A 22,122-nucleotide genomic window follows, 5' to 3' on the forward strand; every position below is an offset into this window, starting at 1 on the left:
AGCCAGGAATAGCCACCTGAGCAACACAAGGTGTGGGCTCCAAAACCAAAATAAAAAGGATCTTATTAAGCTTATTAATGAAAGTAAAAAGTCAAACCCAATCTATGAACTCTGCTATATAAAGTTCATCTAAATTCTCAATTTCTAAGTATCCAACCAAGAGGAAAAAAAGTAACAGGCAACTAATAATCATTTTTCATAAATGAAACAAAGAACAAGATTAACCAGTTCTTATTTCTACATGACAAAGCAGTCATAACACTTATTTACAAAGGAAATTAGGTATCAATTTTCAATAAGAATTTTTAATGTGCTTCAAAATTATTCCCAAAAAAGTTTCCAATGTAGTTCAGAATTATCATTGAGAAACTGTGATCAAAAAACTGTCAAAAAAATTAAGACAAATTCATTTTCTATCCATTTGTATTAGAAAATACTGCTTTTAGGCTTGCTCTCTCAAGCCTATGTTCTCCCTTTAATTTTGTTCGATGAAAACTACCTTATTGGGGCTAGAGTGATACTATAGTGGGGAGGGCACTTGCCTTGCATATGGCACTCAAGTTCAATCCCCAGCATTCCATGTGGTCCCAAGGAGCATCACCAGGAGTAATTCCTGAATGTAGAGCCATGAATAACCCCTGAGCAACACCGGATGTGCTCCCAAAAATAAACAAAACCTATCTTCCTTTAAAAAAAAAAAAAGTATTTTTTAAAAGAACAGAACATGTGAGAGACCCAGATTTCATTTGATTCCTGGCACAGAATGATCCCTAGAGCACCACCAATAACAACCTCCAACAAATACCATGATTAGTCACTGAGCTGACAATGAACAAAACTGGCTTTTTAACATTATTCAAGAGAAACATAATAACACTAAGATAAATCTACTCAAGATTCTAAAGCTTTACAAAAATTAAGTCCACATATATAATAGCCACTGAATCAAAAGCATGTCACACTATGATTGAGAAGCAATCCATCTAACTTAACAGAAAAAGTGGAAATTAACCTAAGGGCAGCAAAATCTCATAAATTTACATCATTTTTAGACATTCTTTATCCACTCTGCATACAATGTGCCTGCTAATAACTACGAAACTTCAATAAATAGCAATGAGATAAACCCAGAATCTCTGTATATATACAGCAAGGGTTAATAACCAATTTGAAAAAAAAAATTACCTTTGAGTACTTAAACACCTAAGTTTAAAAAATGGCTTCTGCACCAGCTACCCTCACTGAGCAAGCATTCTTTTGTCATTTATGGCTGTTTGAGATTATGGCAGAAGATCAGCCTGTAGTTCCTCATTGAAGAAACGCAGAACTCGATCAGTACTTCAGCAGTTAATCTAGGACAAAAAAAAATTAAATATGTTAATGATGGAGATATAGCACAAGGGTTAAAGTGCTTGCCTTGCAGAGCCGAACCCCATTTGATTCCCAGCACCGCATATAGGTACCTCAAGCACTTCCAGGAGTAAGCCCTGAGCGAAATAACCAGTATTAAGTTCTGAGCAAAACCAAGGGTGGTCCAAAACCACCCCCCAAAAAAATTATTTTACTTTCCCACATCTTTAAATCATGAAAGAAGACTAAAAATTGAAGTATATTTTGAAAGACACCTGTATAAAATCTGTCTGTGAGCGAATTAGAGGACAAGGCTTCAAATTATGATGCCTAACTTGGAAAAGAACTGTGACTACTAACATGAGAAGGAATGAAGGTGTCTTTAGATATTGTGCTATTCAAACAACCCATTAGCACGGTCTGGAAAAGAGCAGTTAACAGAACCAGAAAGGCTGGGCCAGAGTGACAGTACAGGAAGTAGGGCATTTGTCTTGCACATGGCCGACCCAGGTTCAATCCCAAACTCCCTGAGCCAGGAGTAATTCCTGAGTACAGAGCCGGAAGTGACGCAGCATCACTGGGTGTCACACAATAAGAAAAACAAACAAACAAAAACAACAACAACAAAACTTCAATAAAGAGCAATGAGATAAACCCAGAATCTCTGTATATATACAGCAAGGGTTAATAATCCATTTGAAAAAATTTACCTTTGAGTACCCCTCCCCGCCCCCCCCCATACACACACACACAAAATGTGAGCATTTCAGCCAGGAAGTGCAAGTCCCGGCAAGCACCTGCATGTGAGCACCACAGTAGCCTTCAGCAAACACTACATGACATTCAGGATCATCTCCCCTTTTCTGTAGGCATTATCTGAACAACTTCCATATTTCTAAGCTAGGTTTCCTTATATAAGAATAAAAACCTATACAGCTGTTAAATTTAACAAATACAAGATGGTAGTAGAAAGAAAACCAGTCTCCTTCCTCAGCCTAATGAATGGTAAAAAGACTAGCAAATGAACTCGGTAACTTAGAACATCTCCCTTATAAGCATAAGGTGGTGAGTTCAATCCCAACATGGCCAAGAATCAATCTGGCTGTTCTACTACCCCTGGTAAGAACCCCTTCCCCACCCCCACTCCAGCTCATCCCCCCACACACACACACAAAATATGAGCATCTCAGCCAGGAAGTGCAAGTCCGGGCAAGCACCTGCATGTGAGCACCACAGTAGCCTTCAGCAAACACTACATGACCAGAATGTACTCAAGCACAACTAAAGAGTGCAGCTGCCAGCAGCAGGCACAGGCCCAAAAGGAGTGGAAGGAGTACAACCCTCAGCACAGTGGGCAAGCAAGCACAACTGAAATGTGCAAGCACCACAGCCAGGAGTGTGTATGGAAACCTCCATCATGGCAACAATAAAGGGAGGGCAAGGGGAGAAGGGAGGAAGAAAAGCAAATAGGCTGGGGAGAGACGGAAAAACCAATCTGGCAAAATGGTTTGTACTTATTAACATCATTTACTATGAATTCTAGTTATCCACTAACTTTTCATAAGCTCAGTAAGCTATACTGCAGCGTTCTGCTAAACAGGATGCAGGGAATCGAGAGAGTATTATCATTTAGTGTGGGCTGCAAAGAAATCTTTCTAGTTACATGCAGAGGGAACATGAAAAACCATGGAGAGTTAGGAAGTTAGTTCAAAAGGCTTACTTGCATGTGGAAGATCAGGGTTTGACACAAAGCAGAGCACTGCCAGCAACAGCATCTACATCCTCCAAGTGTGACTCAAAAACAAGAATCCAGAGACCAGAGAGACAGAAAAGTGAATAGGGGGCTTGCCTTGCACGTGGCCAACCTGTGTTCAATCCCTGGCATCCCATGGGGTCCCCTGAGCACCATCAGAAGTAATCCCTGAGTGGAGAGCTAAGAGTAAGCCCTGAGCATCACTGGGTATGGTCAACAATAAAAAGAACTCTAAGGGTAGGAAACCCATATGCCCACAATGAATCTTTAGCAGGTGATTATATGTCATGAAATGCCTGCTAAAGCATGTAGTTACTCAACATTATACATTAGGCTGGAGAGACAGGACAGCAAGTAAGGTACTTGCTTTACATACAGCCAAACCAAGACTCAATTCCCAGCATCCCATAAGATACCACCGAAATTATCCCTGAGCAATGACCCAAGAGCCCTGAGCACTGCCAAAGTAGCACTGCACTGCATTGTCCTCCCGTTGTTCATCGATTTGCTTGAGCGGGTCCAGTAACATCTCCATTGGTGACACTTGTTGTCACTGTGTTTGGCATATTGAATACGTCACAGGTAGCTTGCCAGGCTTTGCTGCGTGGTCAAGATACTCTCAGTAGCTTGCCAGTCTCTCCGAGAAGGGCGGAGCATCAAACTCAGGTTGGCCAGGACGGCTGCATGCAAGGCAAAAAAGCCCTACCACTGTGCTATCGCTCCAGCACACTGCCAAAGTTAGACCCAAAAAAAATTTTAAAGAAAATTAAGTTATGCAAGAGGTCCCCATAACCATGCCATCAGACTCAGCGCCAGGCTGTTTCACAAGGGGCGCCTGGGCTGGGGGGGGGGGAAGGGGGGGAAGAGCCCTTCCCACCCTAAGGGACTGACCCAGTACCAGCAGCCAAAAACCTCTATAACCCAACCGCTGCCACACTGAAAGCCGCTCCCCACACGCTCGGACTGAGCCTCACATGAGTAAACATATTCCTGGACTACACGGCCATAAAAACGGCCGCATGACACATCATAAAACACCCCCTACCCATTCTCCATAATTACACCACATTTGATGGGATTCAGAAAGTAGGCTACAAATCAGAGGAAAATATATATATGCATATATACATATTTTCAGATATATATACCAAAGCTCACGACTCCTGCCAAAACAGAACAATCTTCACATTGTTTCCTATATGAACACTTTTTTGTAAGCATGTTCAGCAGCTCTTCATAACAGACAATAAGAAATACATTGTTTCGGTTGTGTTTTGGAAAAGGGATTGGGGTTTGGGATGGAAAAATCCCCAATTTGGTGGTGGGAAGGTGTAAGGTGGTGGGATTGGTGTTTGAATATTGAATGTAATCACATTGTGAACTAACTTATAAAATTAAAAAATTAGAAAGTAATGTGGAGTTCATGCTGTTCATGCCCGATTCAATCAGCTTAATCAATGGCTGAATAAATAGCAGTGCTCCTATATTATTTTTAAAAAAAAGAAAATTAAGTAATGAAATTTCCTTTACCAAGGATAACCAGGAAGATGTTTCATGTCATAACAAAAAAAAAGGATTCAGCTGATATAAAAGGAAGATTCTCTAAAGAAGCTTTTTTTGTTTGTCTGAAGGCAATATCCATACATAATCAGTAGCTACTCCTGGTTTGGTGCGCTCAGGGGTCTCTCCTGGCCTTGCTCAGGGGAACTTGTGATACTGAGAATCAAATTCAGGGCCTCACATATGTGCTCTACCACTAAGTCACATCCCCAACTCCATCATTAGCAGAGTTTTAGAGGCAAGTTATATAGATCACTAGCTACCCAGCAACAAGTATCTCATTAATAAAACCAGGAACCAGTTATCTCTACAACTACTAAACAATCTTATCTTTCCTAAAGCTTAGGATGTACAGAAGAAATCTAAAAGTACAAATTTATCCTTACTACTAAAAACAAAGGCATAATAAACCTTTCAGGTTTATTCTCTTCAATTTCACTCTCTTCTGAAGAGCACAGATTAAGTGAAGAGGATGATGACAAATATGAAGAAATCATCAGCACCTAACATTAAGTGAGGAGTAATTACATGCTAGACCATTCTGTACATTTTATATGTATTGATATTATTATTATTATAACCCTTACTTTTAAAGAGGTTCACAAGTGCATTAAGGTTCACCAATTTACCCAGAGTCCCACAAGCAGAGGCAGAATCTGAAGATTGTGACTCAGAACGTAGCTCCAAAAGTCCTTTTTCTTTTTTATTTTCAGGGTGGAGGGAAGGAACCCACAACTGGTAGTACTCAGGGCTTACTCTGGCTCTGTGCTCAGGGATCACTGCTGGCGAAGCTCAGGGGACCCTATAGGATGCCAGGGACTAAACTGGGGTTGGCTGAGTGCAAAGCAATTTCCCTACCAAGGTACCATCTCTCTGCCCGCCCCCCAAAGTCCTGATTCTTAATAATCATACTATACTGTTGATCTAGTAGGGCATTTGCCTTGTGCGCAGCCAGCCCAGCTGAGCGGGGTTCGATTCCTCCACCCCTCCCGGAGAGCCTGGCAAGCTACCCGTGAAGTATTCAATATGCCAAACACAGTAACAACAAGTCTCAAAATGGAGACGTTACTGGGCCCGCTCAAGCAAATCGATGAACAACAGGAGGACTGTGTTTGTTTATACTATGTAAATTTTCACAATTTAAAGTACCACAGAAGGTGGAGTTCATGCACAATTCAATCAGCTAATCAGTGGCTGAATAAATAGCAGTACTCCTACAAAAAACAAAGGAAAAAAATAAATAAAGTACCACAGAATCTTGTATTTTAGAACTCAAATTGTTGGAAATCTCTGGGTTAGTGTTATCTGAAATTAAGGAGTTACTTTGTCTAACTTGCTAAAAGGTATTTAATGAGGTCAGGTCAGCCTATGCTTTGGGCCTGACAAGCAAGAATTATTCATAGAAGGCCTCTATCTCAGAGCACACTGCTGAGAGCATTCAGAAGAGAGTGGTTTAAAATAAAATTCCTGCAAACAGCAAAATAAGTTTCGACATTTAGTCCTGTTTCCTGACCTTTTTTCAGGTCTTCAATTGTTTAAAAATTCCCTTTATGCCTGTAGCGGATTGAAGTATTACCCCCAAATTCATGTCCACCAAAAATGTGACCTTATTCAGAAATGGGGTATCTGCATATGCAATCTGATGAAATCATCCTAGATTTGGAGTGATGTCTATTATCTGGTGTCCTTGTAAGAGCAGCACAGAGCAACAAGGTTGCGTGAAGAGGGAGGCAGAAACTGCTGCTTTGCTGTCACAAGGATCAGCAATTAACGAAAACTGGAAGAGGCAAATAAAGAATTCTCTCCCTAGATCTACTGGAGAAGAGGAGACCTGCCCCTTAACTTGGCAGGTAGGGAGTTGACCACACCCAGTGATGCTAAAGGGTTACTCCTGGCTCTGCACTCTGGAATTACTCCTGGTGGTGCTCAGGGGAACATATGGGATGCCCAGGATGGAACTCAGGCAAGGCAAGTGTTCCACCCAGTGTAGTATCTCTCCAGATCTAAAACTTTAATGTTAACCTTTGGTCTCTTAATCTGTGAGAGGGAATTTTTTGTTTTAAGATTACTTCATTGGGGGCTGGAGCAATAGCACAATGGGTAGGGTGTTTGCCTTGCACACGGCTGACCCGGGTTCAATTCCCAGCATCCCATATGGTTCCCAAAGCACTGTCAGGACTAATTCTTCAGTACAGAGCCAGGAATAACCCCCAAGCATCGCATGGTGTGACCCAAAAAGAAAAAAAAAAAAAAGGAAAAGATGAACTTCATTGGGCTGAAGCGGTAGTATTGCGGGTAGGGCATTTGCCTTGCATGTGGCCAACCCGCATTCAATTTCCAGCATCCCACATGGACCCCTGAGCACCTCCAGGAGTATTTCCTGAGTACAAAGCCAGGAGTAACCCGAGCATCACGGGGTGTGACCCAAAAAGCATAAATAAAAAAATTACCTCATTCCTCATTGTACTAACTTTTCGTGGAAACCCTAGAGAACATAAAATCTAAACCACAATATACAATTCTAAAAGAAAATAGAGGTGCAACAGAAAAATGTTCCAAAGAGGTCTGAAGAATATCTTCAGATAGGATCCAGTAAATGCAAGTAAAGCAGGTAATATACTAATTTAAAAGTTTTATGATGGGGCCTTGAGATAGCACAGCAGGTAGGGCGTTTGCCTTGCACGCAGCCAACCTGGGTTCGATTTCCAGCATCCCATATAGCCCCAAGCACCGCCAGGAGTAATTCCTGAGTGCAGAGCCAGGAGTAACCCCTGTGCATTGCCAGGTGTGACCAAAAAAGCAAAATAAAGTTATGACTTTACAAATAAGACAAATTGTAGATAGAACACCATCCACTGAAACGCCATTTTCATAAGGAAGATATTCAAACTACCTTCAAACTGAATAAAAAGGTATATAAGAAAGTGTTTTTGACAAAATAGGATACAGACCATAGAGGAAAACTTTTTTCTGGTTTTTGGGCCATACCAGGCAATGCTCAGGGGTTTCTCCTGGGTCTGCATTGATGAATTACTCCTGGCAGTGCTTGGGGAACTATATGGGATACCAAGGATGGAACCCAGGTCAGTCATGTGCAAGGCAAACTTTCTACCTGCTGTACTATCTCTCCAGCCCCACATAGAAAACTTTTAAAAAAAACTATCTCAATAATTACTAAAGTCAAAACCAAAAATCCTATCACTACCCAACGAAGAGGAAATGTACCCACAATGAGCTGGGTTTCAATATAGATGGTAAACTTGTGGGAACAAATAATTTAAGTTAGCTAAGGTAGTGGCTCAGCAATAGAGCACTTGCTTTCCATGTGTGGCACTGCATTCAATCCCTGGCACCATATGGATCCCCCCCCCACAGCCATGAGCACTGCCAAATACTGAGCCAGTAGCAGCCCTGAAACACTGCTGGTTGTGGCCCCAAAACAAAAACAAAGTATTTAAGCAGGAAGTAGTGGGGAGATGGCTCAAATCCTGAAATACACTCTGCGCTGGGAAACCCTAGATTCAGTACCCATTTGGTCCCCCAACAACACCTGAGTGATACCAGAGCACAGCACTAGGAGCTGCCCCATTCCTACCTCAGCATGACTGAGTGTGGCCCAAAAAAGCAACAAGGGAACAAAATTTAAGCCTGTATACAAGTGCTGTGGTGTCTAAGTCAAAGAGAAAAGTTAAGGTTAACAAATATATCCCTCCTCAGCACAAACTCTAAATTTACCAAATCAAAAGAAAAGAGGCACCTCTCTATTACAGTTGAACATGAGGGTACTGGAAAAGTTGCCAATATGTTCTGTAAGTGTTCCTTTCTAGCCTGAGAAACTGACAAGGAATTAAACTAAGATGCTTAACTAAGATGCTTAACAGTATTCAACCAATCCAACACAAAGGTTAAACAAAAAGTCTCCACAATACAAGCTCATCTGTCAAAAGTTCATAGGCACTATGCATTACTTTAATCAGGATAACACGAAGTCATACTTAAGTCTACTATTAAATCCATACTGGCTTTGCAGTTAAGTCATTTAGTGTAATTAAGTATAACTAGAAGAGAATTCAAGACTACAAAGCTTTGTAAATTAAAGAGCACTCTAATCTCAAAAGTTCGCCTTTAAGAAAAAGTGGAAGGTCAGGAAACGAGCTGAAAGGCTGCAGCATATGCTTTGTCCCTGGTTCAATGCCCAGCATGGCATGATCCCCAGGAATAGCTGGTAGTAAATTACTGAATACAGCCAGGTGTGACCCAAACCCTCCCTGCCACCCTGCCCCCAAATAGAGTATTTCTGGCAACAATTAATACACCTTTATGTCAGATTTGCCTGTCTATGGGTATTCTGAGACACTACTTGAGGGAATAACCCTTTGTGATGATTCCACAAAGAGGCACACACGTATTCCATAGGATGACAGTCTGTGATACTAGATAAAGCACAAGCATTACAAGCATTTCTCACAGAGGGCAAACCACTAAATGCAAAACACTTCACCTTGAGACAGCTCATTATTCCTCTTATTCAAAATACATAGGCAAAACTGGTTTCCCCTAGAGGTAACCCATTAGCAAACAGCCTGGCTATTTTTGAGAAACTCTCAAAAGGGTTGCATGACCACAGTCAATTACTTTATAACCTCCAGCCATGATTTCAAGCTATTCAAACCAAAACAAAAGTAATAAAGCCAGAGGGAGGACAAAATCTCCTGTGGCCAAATTTCCTCTCATCATCTATTTGCCCCAATCTCCTTAATACTGAAAATCAAACTTGCAAAAAAAAATCCCTCAGCTGTCTTCCACTGCCTAGAGCTCTGGACTCCTTTTTTTTTGTTAGTCAGGAGAAAAAATTACAAGCAGACTGCTTGTGTAAATATATGTATTTCTACAGGAGAGATATAACAATACATTTGGATGTATTGGTTTTTGTGTAAGCATGTGTGTTACAAACATAATAAACACAAAATTAGCATTTAAAAAATTTTTAAACAATTACAAATGGTAATACTAGACAAACGCTTCAATCCAAAATGCCAGCTGCTCACTTTTCAGACCAGTGACCGAAAGCAGGCTTCTTCAACCTCATTTTTTTTTTAGGTGGGGGAAGGAGGAGCAAGGTCGGGGTGTGGTGCTCAGGGATCCTTTTGGCTCTGCACTCAAAAGATCAATCCTGGAGGGGCTCAGAAAGCCATATGAAGTGCCAGGGATCAAATTTAGGTGGGCTGCATGCAAAGCAAGAACCCTACCTGCTATACTACCATTCTGGCCCCCTCCTTCAATCTCTTTATACCTGTGAACAGGGGACATATAGAAGAAAGATTTCACAGACCAGCCGACATTTCAGACAGAAGCAGAAAACAATGAAGATAGTATTTTATTTATAAACCCAATGTTATAAAATTAATTTCTGGTAGTGTGACATCTACTGCTACTTAGCCACTGCAATACTAGGGAAGTTTGTTGGACCAGCAACATTTTGCAAACTATGGGGTTGCAAAACAGAGACCTAGAATTTCAGTTCTCTACCTTTATCCTGGGAGTGGGGTTTTATTCAACATAGAGTCCAGATGCAATTCAACATACAAGGTCTAGACATCTAATTTAATAAGCTCTCCTAACAATTAAAATGTATACCAAGTTTTAAGTATACCCAGCATACAGGATAAACTCAAACTTCACATGACTTACAAGCACAAACTTGTCTCCTAAGGAGCCACTCCTTATCTTCAATCTCTCTAGCAGTACTTAATCATAGTTGACCCCTGAACAATGAATAAGCACTGCACACCTCCCTACACCAAACACACACACACACACACACACACACACACGCACGCACACACGCACACGCACGCACAAAGGAAAAAATCCACAAACAATAGGACAGCAAGTAGGGAAAGGTGCCCGCCTTGCACAAAGATCCCCACCACTCCACAGGGTAACCTTAGCACCACCAGAAATGATCCCTGAGTGCAAAGCCGGAGTAAGCCCTGAGAGCACAGCCAGCTACAGCCCCAAAACAAAACAAAAAATTACAGGTGGCTGTAATTTTGGGGGACCACACACCTGACAGCCTCTTGGTGCTGCCAGCTTTGTACTCAGAAGAGTGCAGGGGAATGAACCCAACTGAGTCCCACACCCAACCCTGGAGTCTACCCCACATGCCATGTATGTGCTCTAGACAACTGAGTTGTGGTCATCCACACATAACTTTTGACTTCCCCAAAGTGTTTATTGAGAGGATGGAAGAGATTTTTTGAGTGCAGACCAAAACTAGCAGTGCACAGGGGGTGATTCCTGCTCTTTACTGAGGAGTGATCCCTAGCAGTGCACACATGACCGAATATGTCAACCAAAGTGGCCCCATGCAAAAACCTTAGCTCCCTGGCACACTCCAAAATTTTTTAATTACTACTGATCCTCAAGTCCTGTGATAACAATTAACATGTATGATACAAGTAATATATACTACATTCATACAATAAAGTAAAAGTTGGTCAAAAAAAATAATCAGCAGACCAGGGGAGGTATCTCAAGAGCTTAGGCATATGCTCTGCAGAGGCACAGGTTCAGTCCCTTGTACCATTCATTGTCCCCCAAGCAACCCGCAAAGCACCAAGCAGAGCAACCTCCAATGCACTAAGCCCCTGACTATGACCAAGAATGGCCCAAAAACAAAAACAAAAAAAGGAAAAAATATGCCAGAGCAACAGCACAACGGGAAGGTGCTTGCTTTGCATGCAGCCGACCTGGGTTTGATACCTGGCATCCCACATAGTACCCTGAGCACTGTCAGGAGAAATTCCTGAGCACAGAGCCAGATGTAACCCCTGAGTATTAAGTTAAAAAAAAATTTTTAAATAAAAGAAGAACAAGCAAATCATGAGAGGAAAGACATTTACTGTACTGTACCAATACATTTTTTGTTGTTTTGAGGACCATATCCAACTGTGTTCAGGGCTTATTTTTGACTCTGCACCGTATCACTCCTGGCAGTACTTAAGAACCATACGCATTGTCGCTGAATCCAGGCAAGCACCTTAACTCCTACACTATCTCTCCAGCCTAATAACTCTCTTTTGCTTTTTGTGCCATAGGACTGACTCCTGCCTCAGCACTTAGGCATAACTCCTGGCTGAGCTCAGAGGACCTTATGTGGTACTAAGGATCAAACCCAGATTGCCCAAGTGTCAGGCAAGAACCCAGTTAGCTGTACTATTGCTCTGGCTCAACCCTAATACTTTAAATTCATGTTTCCTTTTTTACAAAATAAATATAAGTAATGACACATTAATATATATTGTGGATGTTAGCCATATTACTGCTATTAAAACTTAAAATATAGGGGATGGGGTGGGAGGGATACTGAGATCAGTGGTGGTAGAGAATGGGCACTGGTGGAGGGATGGGTACTCGATCATTGTATAACTGAAACCCAAACACGAAAACTGGTAAGTCTACAACTGTACCTCATGGTGTTTCACTAATAAAAATTAAAAAAAAAAAACTTAAAATATAGTGGCGGGAGCAATAGTAAAGAGGGTTAGGTGCTTGCCTTGTACACAGCCGACGCGGATTCGATCCCTAGCATCCCATATGGTCCCTTGAGCACTGCCAGGAGTAATTCCTGAGTGCAGAGCCAGGAGTAACCCGAGTTGGGTGTGACCCCCCCAAAAAAAAATTAAAATAGGGGCTGGAGCAATAGCACAGCGGGTAGGGCGTTTGCCTTGCACACAGCCAACCCGGGTTCGATTCCCAGCATCCCATATGGTCCCCTGAGCACCACCAGGGGTAATTCCAGAGTGCAGAGCCAGGAGTAACTACTGAGCACCACCGGGTATGACCCAAAAAGCCAAAAAAAAAAAATTTAAAATATATGAAAAACAAATTCATTTTTATTATGTTAATAGAAACCAGAGAGCCCAGCAACAAGGAGCTTGTTGTGTACCCAGCCAACCAGGGTTCAATCCCTTACATCACAGATACTCCAGAGTCCTGCCAGAAATGATTCATGAACACAGAGCCAGAAATAAGCCCTGAGTAGCACCAAGCATGGCCCATGTTTATATGTCCTCCCTACCAGAATAAAAAATGTGATTTCAGTATAGAAAAATAGTACAAGCACTTGCCTTGCATGCAGCCAATTCAGATTTAATTCCCACACCACAAATGGAAGCCCCAATACCACATACTTTCAAGTCTCCTGAGCACTGCCAGGAGTGATCCCTGAGTAGAACCAGGAGTAAACTCAGAGCAACACTGAAAGTGGCCCAAAAACCAACAATAATATACATAAATATGCATATGTACATTGATGACTTATCTTTGTTCCTCCACGTGTGAAAACTAAAGAGCAGAATCCCAAAATCTTAACTGATAGTATCATTTCTAATGTACTTCCTAGACCACTATCCCAACTGAATCCTCAAAGCATCCCATTGATAGGAAAAAAAAATCCTTCTTTCTCTGAAGAGAAATAATTCTAAGAGCTCAAGAAAAGAACTCAGTTCACATAGCAAGTTCCTTTTCCTTTCTCTACTATATTCCAATAAACTTTTCCACTTTTCAAAAAAAGTAAAAATTTTTTTGAATAGAAAAAATTTCCAAGTTACTGAACTAGTGAAAGAATACTAAACTACATTTTGGAGGATATTCTTCTGGGCAACAATAACAATAGCCATCACTGAAATTTTCAATAAAAATTTCAATTCTCAATTAAATTAAACTCAATATGTAATTTATATTGCTGCACATAGTGGGACTTTATGCAGCACATTTTACATTTTTATTGAAATTCAGAAGGTAATTCACAAAACTCATTTTGTACTTGCAAGTTTAAAAAAATTATTCAGTGACAGAGGGGCTGGAGCGATAGCACAGCAGGTAGGGCGTTTGCCTTGCACGCAGCCAACATGGCCGACCTGAGTTCAATTCTTCCGCCCTCTCGGAGAGCCCAGCAAGCTACAGAAGAGTATCTCGCCTGCGCAGCAAAGCCTGGCAAGCTACCCTTGAAGTATTTAATATGCCAAACACAGTAACAAGTCTCACAATGTTACTGGGATGAACAACAGGAGGGAGGACAGTGACAGAGGAAAGAGCTACCCATAACATATTTAATATGCCAAACACAGTAACAAGTCTCACAATGTTACTGGGATGAACAATGGGAGGGAGGACAGTGACAGAGGAAAGAGCTCAAGGGCTTGGAGTACATGTATACAATCTACCCCAAGTTTGATCCCTAGCATTGCAAGCTCTGTCAGGTTTGGCACTGGTAGTCCAGCATCACTGGTTCTGAGCAGCACCAAACCACTGGGCCCCAGTTATCAGGCTATCTGGTCAGCACTGCAGGGTAAAGCACTGCTAGGAGTGCTTTTCAGAGCCCTACTCAAAAAATAAAGTCATTTTTCAAACACTATAACCCTTTAAAATAAAAGAATATGTGTCTTTTGAAATTAAGTTTCAAGGACCATGGATGTAATTCAATGACTTACAGCGTAAGTCATTTTTATGATCACATATCAAGATTCTAGGTTCAATAGTTCAATCCCCAGCATTGGGAAAAAAAAAAAAGCAGAAAGTTTTAAAAGTGACCTATAACCAACCACATGGTATGGTTCAGTTTTGGGATATATTTGGGTTTTTAGGTAACAAACACCAAGCAATATTCAGGATTAGTATCAGCAAGTGCCTTAACCCCTGAACTATCTCTCTGGTCCCAAACTTTCTAATTTTTTTAACCCATTAAAACTGGTGTCTGGTCCAAGTAAGAACCACAAAGCATCCCTCTCCCTGCCAAATATTATGAATTACTGTATCAACAAGCAGTTTTCAGTTTTCACTTTTTCCTTTTCTTTGTAACTGTATGAGATAGCTTGATATACAAGAACAAAAAAATAATCTGAATAAGTAAACAACTTGTTGTATTTTCTATTTCTGAAATGCCAATAATATTATTTTGAACTAGCCTATGAAAACTGTTTAAAATCAAAGAGATAAAGGGGCTGGAGCAATAGCACAGCAGGTAGGGCGTTTGCCTTGCACGCGGCTGACCCAAGTTCGATTCCCAGCATCCTATACGGTCCCCTGAGCACTGCCAGGAGTAATTCCTGAGCGCAGAGCCAGGAGTAACCTCTGTGCATTGCCAGGTGTGACCCAAAAAGCAAAAAAAAAAAAAAGAGAGATAAAAATCATTATACATCATACACACAATTAAAAGAAAATGTTAAATATAATTGAGTAATAACCTAACAGAAAATACTTGGAGTTCTTCCTTTTCAGAAATCAATTAAATTTCACTATCTCTCAAACCCAATGCATTTTCTTCTATTTCTTCTAACTAACGCTTTTACTAATGTGGCATCGTTCTGGAGCAATAGCACAGGGGGTAGGGCATTAGCCTTGCACGCAGCCAACCCGGGTTCGATGGTTCGATTCCTCCGCCCCTCTCAGAGAGCCCAGTAAGCTACCTAGAGTAACCTGCCCGGGCGGCAGAGCCTGGAAAGCTCCCCGCAAGGTATTCAATATGCCAAAAATAGTAACAAGTCTCACAATGGAGACGTTACTAGTGCCCGCTCAAGCAAATCGATGAACAACAACAGGAGGACAGTGCTACAGTGCAATGCTTTTACCATGCTGGTCCATCAACCCAATACACTCTCCCCTACTTCTCTTTCCATTTTCAGGTATCTTCTTCTCCAACCCATTCAATCTCTCCTGTCAATTTCTCTCAGGGCATATTATTCCTTCACTCTAAAACATTCATTGTGAGTTTTACAATATATTCCTCCTAATTTGTTTCTCACAGGAGGGAATAAGCTCCTTAAAGTTTATTAGCTGAGAAGTCAGAGTGATAGACAGCCATTACAGCATTTGCCTTGCAACGCAGCTGATCCAGGTTCCATCCCTGGCACCCCACGTGGCCCCAGAGGCCAAGTGGGAGTTATCTCTGATACTGGCATGATGGGGTTGAGGACAGGAACTGTACACAAGGAATTTGTTCATGGCTGATTGTAAAGTTGGGTGCTATAAATAACTTTGTAAACTACAGAACCTCAATAAAAAAATATTTTTAAAAATGTTTGTTAGTTGGGGCTGGAGCAATAGCATAGCGGGCAAGGCATTTGCCTTGCACACAGCCGACCGGGGTTCAATTCCCAGCATCCCATATGGTTCCCTGAGCACCGCCAGGAGTAATTCCTGAGTGCAAAAGCCAGGAATAACCCCTGTGTATTGTTAGGTGTGACCCAAAAAGGAAAAATAAAAAGTAAAACTCTCCTCTGTTCCTTGTCACATTCACAAAGCACTATAGACAAGCGAAGTTCAGAAGCAGTAATCTCAAAGGTTAGAAGTTCTTCATACTGAAAAATAATGAGTTGAGATCTAAATATACTGTGACCTACACAAAATAATTGGAAACCTCTTTTCAGGTATAAAGCCCATCTCTCTGTTGTTTATCCAACTGCAAAACAGGTTTTCTATTCCTTTTTTAAAAAAAAAAGTACTTCAGGGGCTGGAGCGATAGCACAGCGGGTAGGGTGTTTGCCTTGCACGCAGCCAACATGGCCAACCCAGGTTTGATTCCCAGCATCCCATATGGTCCCCTGAGCACCGCCAGGAGTAATTACTGAGTGCATGAGACAGGAGTAACCCCTGAGCATCACCGGGTGTGACCCAAAAAGGAAAAAAAAGTACTTCATTTATTTTCAAAAACATGAGTTTTTCAAATAAAAGATTTATGTACAAATAATTTTAAGTTATTTGAGGGGCCAGAGCCATAGTACAACAGATAATGTGCATGTCTTGAACACTCCAAATCGGTTTTTGATACTCACCTCCCCATATGGGCCTCCAAGCACTACCAGGAGTGATCTCTGAGCACGCTGTGTGGCCCAAAAACAAAAGGTTATTTTGAGGGTCAGAAAGGTAGTACAGTGGGTAAGACACTTGTCTTGCATGCAGCTGGCCTGATTTTAGTCCCTAGTACCACAAATGGTTCCCCCAAATGCCACCAAGAGTGATCCCTAAGCGTAGATCCAAGAGTAAGCCCTGAGCACAACTGGGTGTGGACAAAAAAAAAAAAAAAATCCCCATACTGTTTCTCAACAGATGGGAAGTTGCTTTCCCTTCTACTTGCCAATAAAGTTTTCTATTTATAAAGAAAGAAAACTAGTGGAGTTCATGCCCAATTCAATCAGCTAATCAGTGGCTGAATAAATAGCAGTACTCCTACAAAAAAAAAAAAGAAAGAAAGAAATCCAGAACCAAAGATGCTTCAACGGTTTGAATGAAGCATATACTTTGCACGGAATGGGCATAGGTTTAATCCCCTGTGTGATCTGATACTGAGCAATACCAGAAGCAACCCTTGTGAATAGAACAGCCCATGACCCCCATAGGGTGTTGCCACCCCTCTATCCAAAAACCCAGGTCAGGAATTGGCTCACATGGTAGAAAACATATGTCCCTGACATGTGCAAGTATCCTCCATGAGAGCATTGCACGTGCCCTCTACCACCACCAGCACTGAGTGTGAACCCAAAATAAGAACTACAACAAAATGATGACAAAATAAAAACCAGTTCTAAAATGGGCAAACAATTCTCCAAAGAGATACACAAATTAAAAGTCAATAATCAGGCCAAGGAGATAGCAGGGACTGATGCAAATAAGTTTGATCACCACTGGGTGTGGGTACAAAAAAAAATCTAAAAAAGCAAATGAATTCATGTCAAACACCACTATCTCAAGGAAATCAAAATCAAAATCACAAAAGAAATACCAGTTCACCCAAGTAGATTACAGTTTCCAAACAATTTTAAAAGGGATACTAGCAGGGGCCACAGTGCTAGTATAGAGGGTAGGGTGTTTTGCCTTGCACACAGCCAACCCAGGTTCAGTCCCAAGGACCCCATATGATTCCCTGGCCTGGCCAGGAGTGATCCCTGAACAGAGAGCCAGGAATAAGCCCTGAACACCACTGGGTGTGAAGTAAAAATAAGCAAACAAAAATCCACGCAGTTAGCACACGATCCAACAATTCCATTCCTAGGAATATAACCCCTACATATTAAGCAAGACATTTGCACTCTACTGTTCATAACAGTGTATCATTCACAAAAACTAAAAAGTAGTACAAACAGAGAAAGGGGAGATAACACAAAGGGCTGAGCACACGTTTTGCATATAGGAAACCCAAGTTCCATCCCCAGCACTGAATGTTCCCCAAACACCCCCTGGAGCAACTCCCCAGCACTGAAGCAGGGAGTACTCCCTGAGCATCACTAGGTGTGGCCCATAAATAAACAAAGCTAGTGGTGCTGGAAAGAGTCCCAATGACTACCAACAGATGAAATGTCCAAACATAATGTAAACGATGTAATATATTAATCAGCCTTAAAAAATAAAAATGTTTTTAAGGCTGATTATTATATTTATGGAGTTCATCTGTACTCCAATATGGATGAACCCTGAAAACATGCTAAATGAAACAAGGCAGAGTCAAAAGGACAAATGCATGATTCAACCTATGTAAAGTACACAGAAAACAAAAATACAAAGTATAAAGTAGAGATTACTGGGGAGGAAAGAAATGGGAGTTACTGGGGCCAGAGATATAGCAAAGCAGGTAGAGCAATTCGCCTTACATAGAGCCAACCAGGTTCAATCCCTGGAACCCCATAGGGTCCTGAAGCACCATCAGGAGTGATCCCTGAGTGCCCAGCCAGAAGTCTGCCCTAAGCACCCTAGGGTGTGGCCCAAAAAACAAAACTAAAGAAATGGGAGTTATTGTCTATAGAGTTTGCAAAGTTCTAGAAATAGTGGTGATCCAGGTCCATAGCACCACCAATACACCTTAATGCCAATGTAACAGACTTAAACCCGCAAACTCCCTGTGTCTGTGTGTGGTGGTGATGATGGTCCCAGGAATCCAACCCACCACCTCACAGATGCACCACACATCCTCTGTTGCTGAGCCACATATTTCTGGCCTCCTACAATTAAAGTTTTGTCGTACATATTTACCAATTTAAATTTTTTGAAAGTGTAACAATATTTTATACTCTTACATTCACCAACATCAATATTAGTTTACAATATAAGCATGCACAGAATGTTGTTCATGATGTTTTTTAAGTAGCCTTTTACTGGGGGCAGGAAGTGACAGGTTACAATGTACTATATTCATTTCAGGGGCTGGAGCACTAGCACAGCAGGTAGGACATTTGCCTAAGACATAGGCAGACGACAAGGGTTCGGTTCTCAGCATCCCATATGGTCGCCCCCCCCCCCCCCCCAGCACCACCAGGAGTAATTCCTAAGTGCATGAGCCAGGAGCAACCCCTGTGCATTGCCAGGTGCGACCCCAAAAAAAAAAAAAACAAAAAAAACTATATTCATTTCAGCCATTTTATTTCCTAAAACAATGGCATCTAATTAAAAAAAAAAAACACTAACAGCTACTTCACCCAATGTCATATGACATTGCAGCGGGCCTTTCTGTGAGGATTTAAACTGTGTCAAAGATCCCTAACTGCTGGCACAATTAAATTGGAGAAAATACTTCCCCGCTCTTACAAGCAGAACAATTTAAGAAATACAGAGGGGCTGCAGGTGATATGCAAAGAACAGCCAATTCATTCAATTCCATTCAACAAGTACCTACAGCTGCACAATACCTGTGAAACCCAGGTACTACACGCTACCAAGAAAGTTAAAGGCATAGCCTCAGGTAAGCCCAGAAAATGAGTAATTCAAAGCTATTTAAATTGTATGCCTTTGAATGGAAGTGCACCTCAGTTACTTAGGTCCTAAAGTTACATTACAGTAATTCCTGGGTATCACTTTTATTTTTCTTCGATTTTCAGACACTACCAAAAAGAAGGTAACGGCTAACTTTTCACATACTTTTTATCTCCCAGATATAACGGGAAATCAGTGAAACTCTGCAACTGCCTTCTTGAAAGTCGGGGGGGGGGTGGGGGGTCGGGGTTTTTTGTTTGTTTTTGATTGATCACAAACGCTCGCTCGCTAGCTTCCCTCGAGGCGCGTGTGCAGACGCAGCCCATTTATCTCCCTATCCCCGAAACCCGGAGCCCCGAGCGAAACTTGACGCGGCCCCCTCCGGCCGGCCGCAGCCTTGGGCGGGGTGCCTTCTCGCCGAGTCCCCTGCGCGACGACAGCCCAATTTGGCCATATTCGCGGAGCGATTTGAGGAAGTCAGCAGCCACTCGCCCCACGTGACCTGAAAAAAACCGGGGGGTGCCGCCGAGCCCGGCAGCGACCGTCGCCCCCTTTTTTCTTTTCCCCCATCCGCTTTCCCCGCCCAGCCCCGAAGGAAGCGGGCCAGGGTGGAGGCCGCAGGGTCCGTCGCGCGGCCCGGGGTGGCCAAACAATCGCGGGTGGCCGGGCCCTGCACTTCGGAGGGGCGCGGCGGCGAGAAGGCGCGGCAGCTCGCGCGCACGGGAGCGCCTGCAAAATCGGAGCCTGCCACACCCCCACACCCCCGCGGCAGCCGGGCTGCGGCTGCATCTCCTCAGGCTCCAGCAGAGGAAAAAAAAAAATTTTTTTTAAGGGGGTGGCGGGGAAGCTTTCCAGACAAATGCCCCATCTGCAGTGCACCGTCCCTGCTCCCCCCGCCCCCGCCCAGCACCCTGACATACAACGCCCTTGAGGCCCGCGCGGGGGTGGGTGGTGGGACCCGGAGCTGGGGGGCGGCGGGGGGGGGGGAGGGAAAAGGGTGGGGGGCGGGAAGGTCCGCGGCGGCCGGCGCATGCGCAGACGCCGGCGGCCGCCCGTTTACCCACCGTTGGAACCGCGACGCCCCGCTCCCTGGCCGCGGCCGCTTCTCCAGGATCCGCAGCGACGGCGAGTGGGCGAGAACGGAGGCCCCAGGTGGCGCCGCGGCGGGCGAGCGTCTTCCTGAGGCGGCCGCCGGCGGGAGGCTGAAGCGACGGCTGTGGCGCGGGGCCAGCCCGGAAAGCGACCCCCCCCCCGGGTGCCCCCGGTGGTGGAGGCGGCGGAGCTGAGGAGAGAGGAGGCGGGAAAGGCGGAGGCGGCGGGCGAGGCGGCGGCGGTGGCGGCGGAGACGCAGAGCCTCCCTAACGGCGAGCGGGAGGAGAGCGGAGGGCGGCGGGCGGGGGCGGGGCCGGACGTGACGCGCGTGGGAGGGGCGGGGCAGGCCCTGGGGCGGGGGCGGGGCCTGCGCGTGGCTGGGGGTCGGGGTCCCCCCACCCCCGCTCCGCCCCCAACCCCCTCAGCGGTTTCTGGCGGCCTCGGGCCTGGCTGGGGTCCGTGGAGGGTTCAGAATTGGCGGCGCTTCCCCCCTCTGCCCCCCACACCTGGGTCTCTGGGGGTGCGAGGGAGGTGTCGGGGAGGGATCCTCCGGAAGAATTGGAGAGGACCGAGAGGAAAACGGGCGAGGGAATGACAGAGTTAGGAAAGGGCGATTCTGAAAGATTGAGGTCGCTCTCAGTCTCCCGGGAGGGGGCCGTACGCCGCCCCCCACCCTCTGCAGAAGGACAGGGTGACCCACGGTGCCTGTATCCAGTTGAGCACAGAAACCTTAGCCCCCCCAAAAAAAAAATCACTGGACAGGCATCCAAGGGATGACTCAGGTTCCCATTAAGCATCTGGGTGTACCCTACCTGCCCCCCCCAACCTTGCTTTTCGCCTGAAGACCTCACTACCAGCGGGAGGGGAAGCCTCCGGGGGAGAAAGGGACTCAAAAGCTTCTAGGGATGTGAAAATAACCTTCAGTTATTAAGAAGCTCCAGGGGAGCTTCTTAATAACTAAAGCACTTCAGGCATAGCTAAAGGCAGAAAGGAGGAGGCGTTGGCTGAGCTGAGCCCCCCAGACCGACCCTGCAGCCCCCCCACCGGCGCTCACAGAGGTGCGGTATTCAGCCTCCACCTTACTTCTTAATCTGTTACTGGTTTTGAAATATCCCTGCTTTTGGACTCCTTCACAGCAGATAAATCCACACCTGCACAAAGAACTCTGGGCGGCATAAAAATATAAGCCAGCACATAATTCGGTGTCCCACTACCTTACCAGCGCTGGAGTCAGTTACCAGGAAAATGTAAAAAATTAAGAGCCCTCTTAAAAAAAAAAATAGGACAGGACGCGGCTGGGGAGACGGTCCAGTGACTAGGGCGCTTGGCTTGCTTGCAGATGAACCAGGTCCCATATGTCCCCTGTGTACTGCCAGGAATAGTTTCTTGAGCTTAGAGGCAGCAGTAAGCACTGAGTACCGCTGGGTGTGGCCCAAAAACCCAGAAAAGAAAAATAGGACAAGATTTTTTAGAAAGGAAAGAAAAGAGTCAGAGGGACATTACAGGGGCTAAACCGCTTGCCTTGCACATCACTGACCAATGCCAGTTGACCCCAGGGTACCACATATGGTCTCCTGAGCACAGAACCAGGAGTATGCCCTGAGCACTACCCAGCATTACCC

General features: G+C 43.9%; 1 protein-coding gene across 11 annotated transcripts in view; it reads right to left on the reverse strand.

Annotated features, from left to right (window-relative positions):
• Window positions 1–22,122, reverse strand: part of FAM13B (family with sequence similarity 13 member B) — a 93,553-nt gene that overhangs the window by 62,367 nt on the left and 9,064 nt on the right. For 10 of the 11 annotated variants that reach the window (XM_056124677.1, XM_056124668.1, XM_056124670.1 and 7 more), the window contains exons 1-2: window positions 20,473–20,800; window positions 1,186–1,352 (exon numbers count right to left, since the gene is read on the reverse strand). The gene's annotated coding sequence lies outside the window, so the exon portion shown is untranslated. Of the gene's footprint in view, window positions 1–1,185; window positions 1,353–20,472; window positions 20,801–22,122 lie in introns of those variants that run through there. The other variant, XM_056124667.1, reaches the window with a different exon arrangement.

Source organism: Sorex fumeus, unplaced genomic scaffold (assembly GCF_029834395.1).
Source record: "Sorex fumeus unplaced genomic scaffold, SorFum_2.1 ptg000051l, whole genome shotgun sequence".
In the NCBI taxonomy this organism is placed as follows: domain Eukaryota; kingdom Metazoa; phylum Chordata; class Mammalia; order Eulipotyphla; family Soricidae; genus Sorex; species Sorex fumeus.